The following is a 15,597-nucleotide window of genomic DNA, read 5'->3' on the forward strand; positions in this document are numbered from 1 at the left end:
CTGCAGCCAGCCCGGGCACAGCACAGAGGCACCGAGAGCTTCCATCAGTCAGGGCTGGGAAGGTGCTGAGAAGTGCCTGGGGCAGAATCAGTGCCAGCCCTTGGCACAGGAACCTCTGGCTGCAGGACAATGCAGCTGCAGCTCCTGGAGTGATCTCCTACAGCTGGAACATCCCAATGCCCACAGACCCTGTGAGTACATTCTCTGATCATCTCTTGTGCAGAGCAGCCGGGGGTGCCCAGGGCTGTCCTGCAGAGCAGGGTCCTGCAGCTCAGGGCGCTGTGCTGGGCCAGGGACTCTGCTGCCTGCCAGGGACAGCTCTCAGCCGGCCCGGGGAGCTGCTCCCAGCGCTGGGGGACAAAATGTGGGTGGAAGGAGACAGCTGGAAAGGCTGGAAAGTGTTCTTCTTGTGTGGTGAGGATTCTGTATTGCTCAGGATTGCTCCCAGCATGACATTTACCTCCAGAACATTTCCAAGCATATTAAACAGGGAGCACAGCCAGTCATGGGCTACAAAATGGGAAAATCCTGCATTTTTAGTGTACTGATCTGTGTTGCCTGTATGGGAAATTGCACATAGATATTCATCTCTCAGTTCACGATGAGAAATATTAAAAAATTGTCTCAGATCTGAATAAACCAGGCAGTGACAGAAACGAGCACAGGGCCCCTTAGAGGCAGCATCAGTGTTGCTTTTCCAGCCTCCTCAGGGTTGCTCTAACATTGCCATCAGAGCCTGCAGAGCCAGAGCTGCCCCTGGGCAGTGCCTGAGCTGGGAGGGGTCTGCAGGGCAGAGCTGAGCCCCCAGGGCTGGGCTGGGCTCTGGCAGCACTGGCAGGGCCCAGCCCTGGGCACAGGGGAGCAGCTGCTGGCAGGGACAGCTCCAGGCAGCAGAGCCCTGGGCAGGCAGGGGGGGGAAGTGCCCCCAAGCTGTGCTGGGATATTTAAAGTCCTCTCCAAACCCAACTATTCCATGATTACTTTTATTACAGAACCCCATGTGCAGCCACAGCCAATGTCCAACAGCAGCTCCAACAGCCACTTCCTCCTGCTGGCACTGGCAGACGCGCGGCAGCTGCAGCTCCTGCACTTCTGCCTCTTCCTGGGCCTCTCCCTGGCTGCCCTCCTGGGCAACGGCCTCATCATCAGCGCCGTAGCCTGCGGCCACCACCTGCACTCGCCCATGTTCTTCTTCCTGCTCAACCTGGCCCTCAGCGACCTGGGCTCCATCTGCACCACTGTCCCCAAAGCCATGCACAATTCCCTCTGGGACACCAGCACCATCTCCTACATGGCATGTGCTGCACAGCTTTTTCTGATTATCTTCTTCCTTGGGACAGAGTTTTCCCTCCTGACCATCATGTGCTATGACCACTATGTGTCCATCTGCAAACCCCTGCACTACGGGACCCTCCTGGGCAGCAGAGCTTGTGCCCACATGGCAGCAGCTGCCTGGGCCAGTGCCTTTCTCAATTCGCTGCTGCACACGGCCAATACATTTTCCCTGCCCCTGTGCCATGGCACTGCCCTGGGCCAGGTCTTCTGTGAAATCACCCAGATCCTCAAGCTCTCCTGCTTCAAATCCTACTTCAGGGAACTTTGGCTCATTGTGGTTAGTGGCTGTTTAGCTTTTGGCTGTTTTGTGTTCATTGTTTTCTCCTATGTGCAGATCTTCAGGGCCGTGCTGAGGATCCCCTCTGAGCAGGGACGGCACAAAGCTTTTTCCACCTGCCTCCCTCACCTGGCTGTGGTCTCCCTGTTCCTCACGACTGCCACATTTGCTCACCTGAAGCCCCCCTCCATCTCGTCCCCATCCCTGGATCTGGCCTTGTCAGTTCTGTACTCGGTGGTGCCTCCAGCCCTGAACCCCCTCATCTACAGCCTGAGGAACCAGGAGCTCAAGTTTGCAGTGAGGAGACTGATGACTGGATGCTTTCAGGAACATTAAACTGCTGGCCAATTTCTGCAAATCACTTGTAATAAAAGTTATCTTTGATGCTTCTTGTTGGTTTCATTTTGGAGGTTCTTTTTCTTTGTTTTACATTTTAATGTTGTCCACAAAGAAATGTCCTTGTTTGTGCCATTTCTCATTTTGTTTCTCTCCACCTTCCCTGTGGCCACAGACTGTGTCAATGAGGGGCTGTGCTCTTGGTGGATTTAAAGGAACTAAAGGGTCTGCCAGCAGAGTTTTCAGCAGAGATGCCCTTTTGTTGCCTTCTCTGGAGCTGCAGCAGCAATGTCTGTGGGCAGAGCAGGGGACAGAGTGGCTGGACAGCAGCCAGGCAGAAAGGGACCTGCAGGGACTGATGGACAGCAGGCTGGACATGAGCCAGCAGCGTGCCCAGGTGGCCAAGAAGGCCATTGGCTCCTGGCCTGGATCAGGAACGGTGTGGCCAGCAGGACCAGGGCAGTGATTCTTCCCCTGTGCTCGGCACTCGTTGGGCAGCACATTGAGTGCCGTGTCCTGGCACTTGGACTTGTTAAACCTCACCTTGTTGGATTTGGGCCCTGGATCCAGCCTGTCCAGGTCCCTGTGCAGAGCCCTCCTCCCCGCCAGCAGATCAACACTCACAGCCAGCTTGTCATCTGCAAATTTCCTGATGGTGGACTCAGTCCCCTCATCCAGATCATCAATGCAGACATTTAAATCCAAGCTGGCTGGCTCTGACCCCTCGGCCATCCTGTGGCTGCCCTGTGATGGCACTCAGGGTGATCTGTTCCATAACCTTGCCAGGCACCAAGGTCAGGCTGACAGGCCTGGAGTTCCCCAGATCCTCCTTCCAGCTTTTCTTGGGGATGGGCTCACACTGGCTCCTCCAGTGCTCTGGGACCTCCCTGCTGAGCCAGGACTGATGGTAAATGATGGAGAGCAGCTTGGCGAGTTCATCCACCAGCTCCCTCATCCCCCTAGGATGGATCCCATCTGATCCCATACACCTGTGAGCATCTGAGTGTCTCAGCAGGTCCCCAACTGCTCCCTCCTGGACTACAGGGGGCTGTTCTGCTCCCTGTGCCTATCTACCAGCTCAGGAGATTTCTTGTCCTGAGGACAACCTATCCTAATATTGAAAATTGATACAAACAAGGTGTTAAGTTACTCAGTCTTTTCTTTGTCTTTACTTACTATATTCTCCACTGCATCCAATAAAGATGTTCTCCTTATCCCAGATTTTGCTACTAATTTATTTACAGAAACCTTTTCAATTTTTTTTCACAGAAGTGGCCAAGTTAAGCAGTAGTTGAGTTTCACCTCTCAACTTTTCTTTCTCCATGACCTAATAACATCCTTTAACACTTCCAAAGTTGCCTGACATTCTGTCCAAAGTTAATGCACCCTCTATTTTTCCTTTGAGTTCCCACAGAAGCTCCATGGGCAGTCAGGGCAGTCATTTTCCTCACCAGCTCATCTTTTGCTTCACTGGCACAGGCTGCTCCTTCCCCTGTAAGATTACTTCCTTGAAATGTGTCCATCCTCCCAGGACCCCTTTGTTTTAAAGGGCTGTTTCCCTTAAAAAAATCAGTACCTGATTCGGTACTCCCCAAATCTGCATCCTAAATAGGCCAAAGTCTGCCCTTCCTAATTTCAGTGTGGAAGTTTTGTTGCTACCTCTCCTTCTTTCACAAAAAATTGAAATCTTGATTATTTCATGGCCACTGTGCCCCAGGCAGCCTCCGACCCCCACATCTGCCACCAGCGCTTCTCTGTTTGTGAGCAGCAGGAGACAGAGCTTTCCTTGGGAGTGGAGTGTTTCCAAAAATTCAGTAAAACAGAAAACTCCTTAACCCCAATGCAGCATTAAGAAGCAGCATTCTTTATTCAGCCGGATGCACGGGGGATAGCTCCTCCCAAAGCCGAGCGTGCTGAGTACAGGAAAGTTTCTGTTCATATTCTGTATTTTGCACACATATTCATTGATTGTCCTGGACTAAACACACATCTGATAATCATTCCCCCAGAATCATTAACGTATTTCCCCTCCCCTTTTGCATGCTCTCTTCTGTTCTGGGGGTCTCTCTGGTGGTCCCTGGTGGTCGTGGACCCCAGTGTTCCAGTGGGCCTGGCTGAGCTGGCAGGACACTGAGGCTGGTGAACTTCCAGTTCCCCTTCTGACACAATGGGCATTGTGTGGTTTCCATAGGCCTGGGGTTTTGGAGAACAAGCTCCGGTGTTAACTCACCTGGTGTAGATAATTTATCATCTGGTAACATGAGGTCACAGAGTTATGTGAGGTCATCGAGCAGCTACAGCATCATAGACTGCCTCTGTGACATCCCAGAGCCTGCTGTGACATCATAGGGCAGAGGTCTGATATCCCAGAGCAGGCTGTGACATCACAGAGGGGCTGTGTGACATCCCAGGAGGGCTCTGTGACGTCACTGGGGTGGTCACTCCGCCCCAGCTCCCCCTCACAGTTTCTCCCAACAAGTCCAATGCTGTTCATGCCCAGCGGGGTCCCTTATCCCCTGGTATCCCCCCGGTCCACCTGGAGCCACAGCCCCCACCAAAGGACATTCCACAGGATCCCCCCCAGAGCCTGACATGGGGAAAAGGGGCCAGGGCTGTGTGACCAGGACATCAAGGACGTGGATTATCCAGGTCCCTGTGGCCTGGGCTGGGTTCCCCAGGGCAGGAAAGATGTCTGGCAGCTGGAGCAGGGTTAGGGAAGGGCCTCCAAGGTAGGGCTGGAGCCCTTGGGCTGTGAGCAGAGGCTGAGGGAGCTGGGCTTGTCCAGCCCAGAGCAGGGAAGGCTGAGGGGCTCCTCATCCCAGCCTGGCAGCGCCAGCAAGGAGGGGATGGAGAACACAGAGCCAGGCTCTTCACCCTAAGACAGCTTTGTGGCTGCCCCGGCTTTGGGATGGGCCCTGGGCCTGGAGCAGGAGCAGCTCTGGAGGGCCCCAAGGCCAGGGCTCTTGTGCTGGCCTGGGCAGATGGGATGGCAGCAGGGGCTGCAGAGCTCTCAGCACCTCAGCCCGAGGGGAGCAGGGCACCCAGGGAGCCTCCTTTGGCCTTGGCCAAGCCCCTTCCCCCATGGCTGGGGCTGAGTCCTGGGCGAGCTGCAGCTGCTGCTGTGCCCTGGCCAGGGGCTGAGGCCGTGGGGCCAGTGGCCAGAGCAGCCTGGGCTGAGCAGAGCTGTGGGGCCAGAGCCGGCTGGGCTGTGCTGGGGAGAGGCCCTTGGTGCTGCACAGAGCTCAGGGCAGCTGGCAGAGCTTGCAGGGAGCTGGGCTGGGCTCAGAGAGCCTGGCACAGAAACCATCAGTGTCCATCCCAGCCTGGCTGAGCGTGCAGGGCAGGACTCAGCCCAGGCCTTGTGGGGCAGGGCCAGCGCCTGTGCAAGGCATGGAAAACAGGCAAGTGTCTGAGAGAGGAGGCTGCTGTGTGCCCTTGGGGACATGGACACAGCAGGGAGGGGGCCCAGGACATTTGTCTCCGCCCGCCTCTGTCCCCAGCCCTTGGCAGCCCTGGCTGCTGAGCCCAGCTTTGCCCTGGGCTGAGTTTGGCTGTGGCCCAGCTCCATCCTCCTGCGGGGCTCAGGGCCTGTTCCCGGCCATGGCCAGCCCTGGCCGGCCTCTCTGCTGGCCCAGAGGCCGGCAGAGCCCGGGGCAGGGCTGTCTGTGCAGCCCCACAGGTGCCACGGGCTCTGCAGGAGCTGGCAGAGGCTGCCCAGCAGGGAGGCCATGGGGCACAGAGCCCCAAGGCTGCTGTGGGCACCACGGCACAGGGGCCGTTCCCAGCCGCAATGCTCCTGTCCTGGGCTGGGCCTGCACAGGGGCTGTGGCACCATGGCCGGGCCAGCACAGGGACACAAAGGGGCCACGCAGCCGCTGCCGGGGCTGGCAGCAAGGCCGGGCACAGACAAGGAATTGCTGAGCATGGCCTGCGCTGGCCAGGGCTGACTGTGCCAAAGGCAGAGCTCAGCTGCCCTTGGTGGCTGCAGGAACACTCAGGAGCCCAAAGAGCCTCCATGGCTGTGCTGGAGACCAAGGCCGGAGCAGGGAAATGCAGGGCTGCTGCGCCATGGGGAGGGCATTGAATTCCAGCACACACCTCAGCTCTCTGATGATCCCGGCACCATGCTGGGCGCTGTTTCAGACTGGAGCAGAGCAGATGTTGATGGCACAGGAGCCCTGCGGGGCTGGCAGGGACCTGCAGCTTGCAAGGTGCTCTGCTCTCCCTCAGCTCCTCTCTGAGAGATCCAATCCCAGTTTGGCACCTCAGGGCACAAGCGGCACTGCCTGTCCATGGGCACACAGCTGATATCTGCCTGGAAAGGGGCACAGGTTTAAATTCTTGTACATTTCATAATATACAAGGACATTTTTATTATCTGGGTCACTTGAGTACTTTTAAGAAATACCAAAGTCTTCCCTCCAGGAACAGGAATTTCCTTCCTCCCATCAGTACAGGAAGTGTACTGATGGGAGAAGGAGAAGAAATACTGATCTTCCCCTTTACTTGAGTCACCAATATTGTTTATTACATCATCTCTCTCTTCCTTCAGGTATTTCCACCTCTTCTGTTGAAATGGCCATGTCTAAGGACATCTCTTCACTAGACCAGCTGGATCTATGTCCTTCCTGTTACTCCCAGATTTCCTCCTCCAGATGCTCTCTGGTCACGCAAGGGCCTCTCAACTGACTGGTTACATGCTTTGAGCTTCAGGGAGTTGCCCAATCTTTAAGAAGTTCAAATAAATATCACATTAATCAACACCTTACTTATATTAATATCTGTCACAGTATTGCCTTTTCTTATGTCTCTGTCTTAAACTGTTCCTGTATGGAAATCCCTTGGGGATGGGGGACATGTCAGATGCTGCTGGGACATCACAGAGAGCTGAGGGAAGAGCTGTGATGGTTATTAAACTGTTCAAATGTTCAACTTGTGTTTGTTGGCAAGAAACCTTTCTGTGCTTCTGAGTGTCACCATCCCTGAGCCCAAAGGACACAAACCTGATGAGTTGTGGTTCCCTGCAGGGGCCCTTGGACCTTGGCTCTGCCCAGGAGAGCTCTTCATCCACTTTCCCGCTTTTCCTCCCTCTGGGCATGGAAGGAGCTCGTGCCTTCAGTGTGTGACTCGTGTGTGCAAAGAGCAAATCTGGGCAGAATTGGGGCAGGGAGGGTTTGGGGGGACCTTGGGACCTGTGCTGGGCACAGAAGGTGTTTTCCATTGCTCTGAGACTGTCTGCTGTGCAAAGTGGATTTAATATCCAGCAGAGGAATGACTTTTGCATTTGATGGAGCTGTGTCTTCCCTTGGCTTTGCTGGCTGACAAGAAATGAACATCCCTCTGTGTTTGGGGCAGCTCCTTCTCCAAGGAAAGCAGGTGGGAGTTGGAGCCAAGGAGCTGAAACTTTGGCAAAAGGTTTAATAAGACATTCAATGAACACAAAACACTTCTCAAAGCTGTATATTGGTCCAGTCAACTTCACAAACTCTAAGCCATCTGAGTTTTAAGTTGCTCAACATTTTCAAGAAGTCAGAAATAAAAGAACGAGAGACAGAAATAGAGAATGATGAAAAAGATTTAGAGAAGCACACACAGAGCTACCAACTCCTGGGTTCCAGCACTGTTTAGATAGAAATTCCAAGAGGAGGTAGGGTCAAGATGTGTGCTCGCCTTGTGCTCAGCCTTAAATACCCCTTGGTCTTCCTGGGCCCTTCCCCCAGGTGGGACTTGGGGTCATTTGGTCACTCAGGAGCTGGGCTGGGGGCTCCAGAGGTGGCTGTGGAGCATTGCCTGTGCTGTGCCAGGGACTGGCAGACACTGCTGGGCTGGGATAGAGGCCCTGGGGGGATTGGGGTTCCAGGGCAGGGCAGGGCTGGGGTTCCAGGGCAGGGCAAGGCTGGACCTGCCCCTTCCTCCCCCACACACAAAATGTTTCCAGCCAACAATCTCCTCCAGTCTGTCACAACTGGCAGTGTTGGAGGTGAAATCCCAGCTGTGGCCATGGGCACCTGCAGGAAGAAGGACAGCTCTTTTCCATAGGAATGAAAGCCCCAGTTCTCGGTTTATTTCTGATTTAATTGCCTGGAATTTATTCGGTTTTGTTGTTGCTTTGTTTCCTTTTTTGTGCCTGAAGTGTCCAGTCAGGAGCAGAGTGACTCTTGCCAAGAAACTTTGTGGTGCTGTTGCTCAATATTAAATCTGGTTTTTGCTGCTCCCTTGCTGGGGATTTTTTCAGCGCTCTCAAGCCCTCGTTGGCAACAGGGTGAAGGAGCCCTGGGCCAGGCTCTGGCCCTGGGGGACACGGGGACGCTGCCGGGGGGTCCCTGTCCCCTGTCCCGCCCCCCATGGCCCTGTGTCAGGCTCTGGGCTCAATCTCATGGAACATCCTCTGGGGGAGGCTGCGGCGCCGGGGGCGGGGGGACCCGGGGGGACAGGGGACCCCGCTGTGCACGAGCAGCGTTGGACTTCTCTGGGGGAACTGGGAGGGGGGGCTGGGGCAGAGTCACCTCCCCAGTGACCTCACACAGCCCCTGTGATGTCACACAGCCCCTGTGGTGTCACAACCCACTCTTGGATGCCACATAGCTCCCTTGTGATGTCATAGGCCCAACTCTGCGATGTCACTCTGTGATGTCACAAAGCTGTGCTGTTACAGAAGATTCTGTGATGTCAGAAATTCACCCTGTACTATGAAGTCACAAAGTCATCCTGTGACATCACAGTCTGTTCCATGATGTCATAGCCTGCTCTATGATGTCACACAGCCAACTCGGTGATGTCACAACCCACACTCTGCTGTCACGGAGCCACTCTACATGATGGCAGAGTCTGCCCTATGGCCTCACACTATGATATCACAGCCTGCTGTGTGATGTCACAAGCCCCTCAGTGATGTCACAAAACCCTCCCTGTGATGTCATACTGCCACTCAGTGATGTCACAGCACACACTTTGACCTCACTGCCTGCTCTATGATGTCATACAGCCATGCCATGATGTCACAGCCTGCTCTCTGATGTCACACTGTCCCCTCTATCATGCCATAGCTGCTTGATGACCTCACACAACACGCTCTGTGATGTCATAGCCCAGTCTGTGACCTCACACAACCCACGCTGTGCTGTCACACAGCCCCTCTCTGACATCACAGCTGCTCTGTGCCTCCGTGACACAGCCACAGAGGTGCTGCAGTGACACAGCCCCCTCTGGGACACCCCACAGCCCCTGCCAGTGCTGAGCCCCTGTGAGCTCTGCCTACGCCCTGCTCGTGTCCCTGCGATGCCCTGGCAGTGCCCCAGCCCTGCTGGGCTGTGCACAGGAGCTGCTCCTGGCCACAGCTGTCTCTCTGCAGCGCTGCCCTTGCCAGGAGCTGCCTCTGGGCCAGGAGCCTGGCCCAGCTCAGCCGCACAGACACAGCACCAGGACGTTAATGACCCTCTGGGGCTTTGGTGCTCTTTGCATCAGACCCAGACCTCAGAGTGTGCTCAAAGAACTTCTCAAGAACTCAAAGTCAGACTCAAAGCCCAGACTTTCTTTAACTTTTAATGGGTCCCACTGAGGGACACAACTCACGTGAAAGTGTCCCCGGGTTCCAGTTAGAGCAGAACACTGGAGGCAGTGATGACAGCTGGGGACAAACAAGGCAAAGGTGTCTCTGGTGCTGAGCAAACCTGGATATCACCATGGTGTCCTTGGACCTGCATTGTCACACTGACCCACGGTTCCATGAGGTTCCCCAGTGTCACCATGGTCACTGTCAGAGGCTGGATGAGATCAGTGTCCTGAGACACCTTGGGTTGAGCTGTCAATCCGTCCCACAGCTGGGACAGCGCTAACCCGGCTCTGAACGCCCGAGCAATCACAAGTCCCAGCTGGGGGGAGGCCCACGAAGGCCCAGGGGCTTAAAACCAAGGAGCACAAGGTCAGCCCCTGCTATGGACTCTGCCTTCTCCTGGGGTTTGTGTCTCACCCACACTGGAACCCCAGGAGCTGGGAGCCACATGTGTGTCTTTCTGTGGAGCTTCTGTCTTTCTGTCTCTCTGTCTCTTTCCTCTCCTTCTAATGCTCTTTCTATGGAACATTTTTGGGTCCCTGAACAACTGAAGTGTTTAAGGCTGAGAGGTCCAGCTTGTTCTGGTGCTTTCCATGAACTGATTGAACTCTTGATTTATGAACCAATGCACTAGATGTGGAATCCTCTACACTGAACTCAGAAACAAACGCCCTCTGTCAGAGCATTTTCATCTTCTAGATCACTTCCAAGATGCCCATGGCGATGTTGCAATGATTATCACACAGCTCTCCATTTCTGGATGCAGGCTCTGCAGATTCTTTCTCGGCATTCAGTCAGGCTTGCGTTCCCTGACAATTCCTGGTAGCCCCTCATGGTTTCTTAGGGCAGAACAGTAACAATGAAAACCTTACCAATGGCACAACTGCCCAGCCCACAAGGAAAAGAAAGAACAAGCTGTCAAGTTCTTCAAACATTTCTCCTGCTGTGCTGCAAGAGTTGAGCTGCACACAAGGTGTGGAAAGCCTAGAGAAGCTGCAGCTGGTGGCACATCTTGTGACAGAAGCTGGACCTCGTTCTCCAGGAAAGGTTCTTGGAAAGAGCAAACAGGAGTGTGGAGAAGATTCTGGGAAAACTGAAACAGCTTTTAAGAAATGAAATGAAAATGGCAAGAAACAACTGAAGATGTTTTTCTCTGTTTATTTTTATGCTCCCCTTTTCCATGTTGCACTGCTTCTCCATCCCCTTATACCAAATATATCTCAGCCCTAAGATCCATGACATGGCAAGTTTTAGACACTGTAAAATACCATGAGCTACACACAGTTTTTGCCTTCCCCTGGTTTACTTGGAAAGCAGTGATGGAGACTAAGTGCAGCCCTTGGGTCAGGTACAAATTCTGCATTCAGGGAATGTGCTCCCGTAGGGTTTGATCCTCAGTGGGGACAATGCACAGCAGCGCTCAAGGGGATTCCTGTTCCCCTGTGCAGGAGTCCAGACTCTGGGTCTGGGCTGACCAGGGCAAAGTTCCCGTGTTTGGACAGGCTCAGGGGCTGCCCCCGGGGAGCGGGGGGCTGGGCGCGTGGGCGAGCGGGCAACGGAAAAACGGACACGGGGACAAACGGCCCCGGAGCTTCAGTTGCAGCGGCAGCGGCAGCAGCAGCGAAAGCAGACAAAGCAGTGATTTTGTCGCATCCCTCTTGATTCTCCTTTCCCTTTCCCGCTGTCCCCTCCTCTCCCAATCTCTCTCTCCCCATTCCTGGCCGGGCCATGTCCCCAGCCCGCCCCCGGCCCCCGGCGGGGCTGCCCCGTCCTCATCCCCGTCCCCGTCCCCGGCCGTCCCGCCGGGGTCTCGTCTCCGCCCGGCTTTGGCCGTGCTGGCGGTGGCGCTGCTGGGCGGGCATCAGTGCCTGGGGCTGGGGCGGCACCGCCGCCCTCTGGCTCCGCCTGGCCCGAGCCCGGCCCCGGCCCCGACGTGGGCTCCAGTCCCGGCCCCGGCCCCGGCTCCTCCCGGGCCCTTCGGAGGACACACGCGGCGCGGCCGCTCCCGCCGCCCCCGCTGCGGCTTCCCCGGCCCGAGCTCCGCCGCTGTCCCGTTCCAGGGACAGAACGCCTGGGGAGGGCCGGCCCGGGGCGCTCGGGGGGCGCTCAGGGGCCGCTCCTGGCCCCGGGCCGAGCGCTGACAGCCCCGTCCCGCCCGCAGGGAAGGCGCAGGAGGAGGCCCTGCAGGAGCGGTACCGGCTGGGTTCGCTGCTGGGCAGCGGCGGCTTCGGCAGCGTCTTCGCAGCCACGCGGCTCTTGGACGGCGCCCCGGTGAGCGGCGGGGCCGGCGGCGGGCGCAGGAGGAGGGGGCAGAGGAGGAGGAGGATTAGCAGGAGGAGGAGGGGGAAGGAGGAGGAGGAGGAGGAGGTGGAGGGGGCGGAGGAGGAAGATGGGGCCCGGCGGGGCGGGCGGCGCGCTCAACCCACTGCTCTCCCTTGCTTGCAGGTGGCCATCAAAAGGGTGCCACGGAACCGCGTCCGGCACTGGGGCGAGCTGGTGAGTGAGCGGGGCCAGCAGCAGAAGCTGGGCCGTGCCGGGTGGCGAGGAGCCGGGGCCCGGCAGGGTGGGAGCCGCCGGGAGCCCTGCAGGGAGAGCGGGCATGGGCTGAGCGGGGCATGCAGAGCATCCCGGGCTGGCTGAGGGGTTCCCCAGCCCTGGCACGGCCTCAGCCCCACTGACGGCATCGCGTTCCTCCCGCAGCCCGACGGCACCAGCGCACCCCTGGAGGTCGTGCTGCTGGACAAGGTGTCCTCTGGCTGCACTGGTGTCATTCAGCTCCTGGAGTGGCTTGAGCTCCCTGACAGCGTCGTGCTGGTGCTGGAGCGTCCGGAGCGGTGCCAGGAGCTGTCAGGTTTCCTGGCGGAGCGGAGGTTCCTGCCGGAGGAGGAGGCGCGGGGGCTGTTCCGCCAGGTGCTGGAGGCCGTGCGGCACTGCACCAGCTGCGGGGTCCTGCACAGGGACATCAAGCCTGAGAACATCCTGCTCGACCTGGCCACCGGGCAGCTGAAACTGATTGACTTTGGCTGTGGCGCCTTCCTCCAAGACACAGCCTACACCCAGTTTGCAGGTGAGCTCTGCCGGGGGATGCTCCTGGGCATCTCATGGCCCAGCCGGGGTGCAGCCCCAGGGCTCCCCCTATTGCAGCCAGGATGGGATTAATGCTGGAGCCAAGCTGATTTGGGTGGGGGTGTGAGGGGGGCCAGCTCCAGCCCTGCCGACAGCCTTCAGCACCCACTGTGGCCTGGGCTAAGGCTGGAGCTGGGGCAGCCAGCCTGACAAAAACCCCAGTGGGGGTAGCAGAGAGGGGCGTCTGACCCTGTGCCCTGGATGGTTTGGTGTGCAGGCGAGAAGGGCTTGGACTGCTCTGCTCCCATTGTTTGCCTTGACTGGTTAACATTTTTGGGGGGCCGTGCAGGCGGGGAGTAGAGCAGGATTTCTCCACCACTGGATGAGTTTTGCTTTTGTGTGTCATGGTTGGGCCTTCCCAGGATTTCTGCCGCCCTCTTCCAACACCAGTGGCTTCTTTTCCAGCCCCAAGTCTGTCCACAAGTCCCAGGTGCTGGTGAGAGGGCAGCAGTCACCCTGTGTGCCACTGGGGCAGCCCCCACATGCCATGGGGTGCTGGGGCCAGGCTCTGGGAGCAGCAGAGTCCCCCTGATGAACTCTGTCTGTGTTCCACAGGAACCCTGTCCTACAGCCCACCAGAAACCCTGTCCTACAGCCCACCAGAGTGGATCCAGCACCAACACTACCATGGCGAGGCAGCGACGATCTGGTCCCTGGGCCTCCTGCTGTACCACCTGGTCATGGGGAAGCACCCGTTCAGGAGGGGCCAGGAGATCATCTGGGGGCGGATCTTGTTCCCACGACGGCTCTCTCAAGGTGGGTCCTCATCTCTGGCCACGGGGGCAATACCAGTGCTGGGAGACAGCAGCAGCTCATGAGCATCCTGCTCTGGCAGCTGCTGAGGAGGTGGCACATGTCCTGCTCTCCTGCTCTCCTCCAAACACAGAATCCATGGGGAAGTTTAGGCCCAGCTCTGGGCACACCCAGCATGGCCTGGGCATGGGAACAGGGGGGCAACTTCTCCAACTGACTGGTGATTTCTGGTTTGTTTCCCCAGAGTGCCAGGATCTCATTAAGAGGTGTTTGTCCATGCAGCCCTTGGACAGGCCATCCTTAGAAGAGCTTTTCCGTGATCCATGGGTGCAGGGTGGTCTTCTGCCCTAGAAGATGGGAGAGATCAACGTGCACAGTTGGATCCAGGGGCCTGGCAGGTAACAGCTCCACACTTGTCCTGGCAATCAGTGGCAAAGCCAACCAGACTGGTTTTGTCCTGCCTGTGTCACTGCCCAGGGGTCATCAGATGGGAACACGCAGCCCTTGTGCTGGAGCTGAGCTGCTCTGCCCAGCACTGGTGGCCACCATCTGAGCTGGTTTTGCTTGTCCTGGTTCCCTGACAGCTGGGGCCCTGGGCAGAACCCTGACAGCCTGGGCTCACCTCAGGGAAGGAGGAGGCGGCCCTGGAGAAGCTGTACCAGGTGGGGCTGCTGCTGCTGGGGACAGTGAGGACGACATCAAAAATGACAACCTCTTCCTCCACCTGGTCACCGGCAGCTGAGGATGATGGACTTTGATTCTGGCGCCTTCTCCAAAGCCAGGCTCCACAGGGAATTTGCAGGTGAGTCCACACGCAGGGGGATGCTCCCAGATTTGGGCATTGCACAGCCTGGCCGGGAACCAAAGGTTCCCCCTTTGCTGGGGAGGATGCAGCTGATCCTTCAGTCGGCTGCCAGGCTGCTTTTGGCAGGGCTGGGGGATGGGCTGGGGTGCTGATGAAATGGGAGTGGGCTCCTGGCCCTGCCAACAGCCCCAGCACCCACCGTGCCCTGGGCTGGGGCTGGGGCAGCCAGCCCGACACAAAGACACCCCCATGGTGGGAGCAGAGGTGGGACTCCAGAACCTGTGCAGGGGCTGCTTTGCTTTGCAGGCAAGGAAGGGCTTGGGCTGCTCCACTGCCCCTGTTTGCTTTGGGATCACCGTTATTTTGGAGGGCAGTGCAGGGGGAAGGGAGCAAGCCTGGGCTTCCCTCACCTGTGGGTGGGTTTTTCCCTGGCCTGCAGGGGTTGGGCCTTCCTTAATCCCCTGACAGAGATAAGATTTTTGACCTTTTTTCTTGTTCCCCTTTTTGTCTGTAATCTATTTTCAATAATTTGTTGTGTGTTTTTCTAGAGGAAGCGTTCCAGGTGGGGTCCAGTTTGGATGGGGAAATGCTTGGGAGCAGCTGTGGCGTGGATGGGCCGTGCCCTTGGTAAAGGCTGAGGACATCGTTTGGGACCAGCTTTTCTTCCAGCGGAGGATGGCGTGAGGTCGGTCTGGTCTGCTTGGCATGGTGGGATCAGAGCTTTGGGGAGATGGCAGCGAGCACAGGAGCATCCTGCTCGGGGCAGCTGCTGAGGGCTGGATGTGCCGTGGCCGGCTGCAGGCTGGGCACATGTCCTGCCCTCCTGCTCTGCTCCCAAAGGCAGCAGGGATGGGCAGCTCTGGGCACAGCTCTGGGCACGGCCAGCATGGCCTGGGCACTGCGGGCGGCTGGGACAAGGGGACAGGAGCCTTCAGCTGACGGGCGCTTTCTGGTTTCTCTCCTTGCAGCCGGGCTCTGCGGGTGCTGAGGCTGCTCTGGGCTCTGCCAACGCTCTGCTGGAGCTCAGCACCGGGCCGCAATCAGCCAAAGAAGAAATGGGGTGACCTGCAGCACAGACCTGCTTGAGCATTTCAGCAACACAGCTCAAGTTTGCAGAGTGTACACCTCCAAGGGCAAACATGACACCACCCAAAAATTAAACTTGTTCAATAGCTTCTGAAATGAAATCAATCTGGGATGACCCCAAATGACATTTTGCAGCTTGCTCAAGCTGTAGCTCAGCCCTTCTCTGAACTGTTCTCTCCCCCACCTGCCTTTTACTTCCCAACTGCTCCCTCTTGTCCCCCAGTGAGTTCCCAGCCCATGGCAGTCTCCATCACACTGTTGCCTTCCTTGGTGCCCCTCACCATGAGGAAGGCCGAGCCCCAGGCTTAGGGACTCATCTTGTCACTG

This window comes from Anomalospiza imberbis, unplaced genomic scaffold (assembly GCF_031753505.1).
Source record: "Anomalospiza imberbis isolate Cuckoo-Finch-1a 21T00152 unplaced genomic scaffold, ASM3175350v1 scaffold_60, whole genome shotgun sequence".
Lineage (NCBI taxonomy): Eukaryota > Metazoa > Chordata > Aves > Passeriformes > Viduidae > Anomalospiza > Anomalospiza imberbis.